Source organism: Grammomys surdaster, unplaced genomic scaffold, assembly GCF_004785775.1.
Source record: "Grammomys surdaster isolate TR1022 unplaced genomic scaffold, NIH_TR_1.0 205, whole genome shotgun sequence".
NCBI classification, from domain to species: Eukaryota; Metazoa; Chordata; class Mammalia; order Rodentia; family Muridae; genus Grammomys; species Grammomys surdaster.
The window spans coordinates 2,473,690-2,477,905 of record NW_021604650.1 but is presented as its reverse complement, the minus strand read 5'-3'; positions in this window follow the sequence as shown (position 1 = coordinate 2,477,905).

Below are 4,216 nucleotides of genomic sequence, written 5' to 3'. Positions count from 1 at the left end.
GGCCTTTGCCAGCGTGGCCTTCCCTGCTGCCCACCCACAGGCCTTTGTACTCACTGCCTCCAACCCTAGGAATGTCTCCCTTGACCTTCAGCCCTTTTCTGCCAGGAAGCCTTTTCCCGCTGGCCCCCACCTCAGCTGCAAAGAATGCTTGCTTCCTTCCTGGGGGCTCTGATGCTCCAGATGCTCTCAGGCTACTACTGCCCCCATGCTGTATTTCAAGCCCCATGCCTTGTGCTCTGACACTGTCACTCTGTCAGTGTCTTGATTTTAATCAGCCCTTCCTCCTTGACGGCTGACTCCATTCCACTTCCCCAAAGGTAGTGCAGGCTGGCCTTGAACTTGCTATGTAGTAGAAGATAATCTGGATCCTCTTTGCCTCCCAAATGCTTGAATAACAGCTATATACACCATAGCTGATGTTTGCTGTTCCAGGGTCTGATTATGTAGACCAAGGTGGTGTTGAGCGCCGGGCAGTGGTGGTGCATGCCTTTAGTCCCAGCACTTGGGAGGCAGAGGCAGGAGGATTTCTGAGTTTGAGGCCATCCTGATCTACAGAGTAAGTTCAAAAAAAAAAAAGTAGTGTTGAAGTGTTGAGCATCTAGGGATCCCCTCCCTGAGTTCCGGGATTGCACTATACCCCAGTCCATTCAACTTTTAGTGCAGTTCATTTGGGTCAATGAAACTGTGGTTGCATCCATGGGATACTTACTACCCAGTCATAAAAGAGTCAAAAGTAGCCACACCCACTCTGAAGGAACAGCATACACAAGATAAAGAAAGTCAGAGCCAGAATCGAAAGCCTATGTAGTGTGACTCTACTGGTACAGAATTCTAAAAGAGCAAAACTTAACCTATGGCCACGGAAGTGAGTCCCGACTGCAGAGGGGCAGGAGGTTCCTCAGGGAGTGCGTAGATGTGTGATATCTTGACTGGAAGATAGCTATGTAAGTCAACACACATAGCCAATACACTAAAAAAAAAAAAGTGCAAGTTGTATTAAATGTAAAACACATCTCAAACAAATGGATTGTTTTTAAAGCAAAGGATTTGCTACACTGCTCAGGTTGGCCTCAGATTGCTAAAGCAATCCCCTACCTTCAGATGCCAGAGTAGCTGGGACTAGAGGTGAGTACCACCCCTACCCAGCCCAGAAGACCCCATTTTAAAAATTAAGACAGGCTGGAGAGATGGCTCAGCGGCTAAGAGCACTGACTGTTCTTCCAGAGGTCCTCAGTTCAATTCCCAGCAACCACAAAGTGGCTCACAACCATCTGTAATGGGATCTGATGCCCTCTTCTGGTGTGTCTGAGGACGGCTACAGTGTACTCATATAAATAAAAATAAAATATCTTATAAATATTTATCTAAATATTTATATTTCTAAATATAAATAAAATAAATATATCATGAAAAAGAAAGAAAAAATATTTAGAGTAAATCTTTCATATATAAGAGGTGCCAGGCATAGTGGCACACACCTTTAACCCCAGTATTTGGGAAGTAGAAGCAGGTGGGTCTGTGTGGGGTCAGTGTCAGCCTGGTGGACATAGTAAGGTCCTGTCTCAGAAAAACAAGCAACAAAAGGGGACTGGAGAGAGGGATGATGGGATAAGAACACTGGCTGCTCTTGCAGAGGACTTGGGGTCAGTCCCTATCACCCAGACTCTAGTACCTTGGCGCTGACACTTCCTCTGGCCTTCATGCCCACTGCACACACAATGTACACATACATAAATACAGGCAAAACTCTCTTACAGATAAAATAAAAAATTAATAAAAATCATTACAGATTTTTTTTATTTGTTTTTTTTTGAAACAGGGTTTCTCATGTGTAACCCTGGCTATCCTGGAATGCATTCAGTAGACCAGGCTGGCTTTGAACCTACAGACCCCCTTTTTCTCCTGAATGTTGGGATTAAAGGCATGCTCCACCACTGCCTGGCCAAAATCAATAAAGTTTCAAAAATATAAACTGCACAAAAAAGTTGAGCATGGTGGTTTACACCTGTAATCCTAGCACTTGGGAAGCTGGGAATTTGAGAACAGCTTGACCCTGACCTACAAGGTGAGACCCTATCTCAACAAAGCAAACTAATAAAACACAAAACTAAAATCATTGAAATAACCCTTTCCCCACAACCCTTTTTATGTTTCCTTACTTGGGAGATATGGGTAGCCACAAATACAGATGTAGACATATACACAGATTTCTCCCAATTACCACATTTTTAGAAAGCATTCTGGAAAGGAGATTTTTTTTTTTAAGTAAAATTGTTCATAGAATTGGAGAAACCAAGCTGTATTCCATGAGGAATTCGACCCAGAATGGTGTAACCAGTCTTTGTTGCTTTTTGGGTTCTTCTCTCTTCCACCCTTTCCACACTGTTTCTTCCACCTTTTCAACCCCCTAACACTAGAAAGGAGAATTTAAAAAGATAGAGGGGAAAGGAGAGAGACCCCTGAATAAAGGCAGGGGTCAGAAAGCCGGCAATGGCTTCGGCTAGGCTACTTCCTGCTGATGAAGGTGTCAAGTTCCTTGGGGCAAGTTTGATCTTCACCATCAGGATCTCTAATTTCTTCTTGCTGTTTCTTCTTTGTGAACAATACTTAACAAACCGAGACCAACAACTACCAACCAACACCCACCTCTCACCCATCATCTCTCAGGGCCCTAGCACGAGTACATCCTCTGAGAAGTCCCCAGAATTACAAACATCACACAATCACAGAAATTACCTGCATCTAGCAAAATCACATCCCTGCTAGAGCATGACACAAATCATAGTCGGCTGCTGTGGACAGTCTGAAGCAGCTCCATGTCCCACACCTGAGATTAAAACAAAAACATATTCTTATAATATTTCTCTCTGTGTGTGTGTGTGTTTTTTTTTTTTAAGAAACCAAAATTCCAGAATTGTCACTACAGAGTGGGGCTAGGGAAATGGTGAGGAAACTGAGTGGTACAAGATGGGAGACCGAGTGGGGCAGGATGGGAGACTGAGTGGGGCAGGATGGGAGTGGCAATAGAGGAGGAGGAGGAGGGAGAGTACCCAGCAGAGAGACCAGCCTGAGGGACTGAAGAGGCTCAGTACAACAGGGTAATCAGGGCAAAGGAAGCCTAGTGTGCCAGAAGTGCCGGAAGACCCGAGTTTAGTCCACTGAGTGACAGATGTCAAGGACACATGTAACTTCTGCATTTGGGAGGTGATAGGAGGAGGATCAGGGGTTTAAGGCTAGCCTCAACTATACAACGAACTAGAGGCTAGCCTGGGCAATATGAGACTGTTTCAAAACAGGGGCTGGAGAGACAGATCAGCGGTTAAGAGCAGTGGCTACTCTTGCAGAGGACTGGAGTTGGGTTCTCAGCACCCACACAATGGCTAACAACCATCTATGATCCCCAGTTCCAGGGGATTTGACACCCTCTTCTGGCCTCCCGGAGTACTGCATGCATGTAGTCCACAGACATACATGTAGACCAAACACTGATACACATAAAACCAAAGACAAATAAACATTTTATTTGAACCAAAACCAACAAAAGTAAGCAGCAGATGAACTTTGGAGTGCAATTGGTGAAAATCCATGGAAGCCAAATAAATGCTTACTCTGTGACCCCAACATTCCCTCCAAGAGAAATGATAGTAACCGGCCACTGTAGCGTATATCAGGTATATTTTTGACAGCCTTCTTCACAATGCCCTCTTCCTCTAAATTGGAAGAGTCCCCAAGCCACCAGCAGGAAAATAGGAAGCCTCTTTGTGGACTCTTCATGGAACAGTATGCCATTCTGATATGGGTGACAGCTATGATGATTTATGTAAATGTTAAAAAAAAAAAAAAAGCAAGTCAATGGCCAGGCAGTGGTGGTGCTGGGTATCAAACCCAGGGCTGCAATCTCAACATTGGAGACTGAGGAGGGAGCATCAGTTGTTAGCATTCTGTCTAAACTCCACCTCCACAGTTATCTGGCAACAGCCAGGCATGTTCCTCCCCACAGTTACCTGACAACATTCAGGTAGGTCTGCCCTTCCTCTCTTACCCTCTTACTCTCTTGCCTCTAGCTTCCCTCTGTCCCCTGCCCCCCTTCCCTTCCCCCTTTTTCCACATGGTCATGGCAGGCCTCTACTTCTCTGCTCCCTCTCTCTCCCTCTCTCTCTCTCTCTCTCTCTCTCTCTCTCTCTCTCTCTCTCTCTCTCTCTCTCTCCCTTTCTTT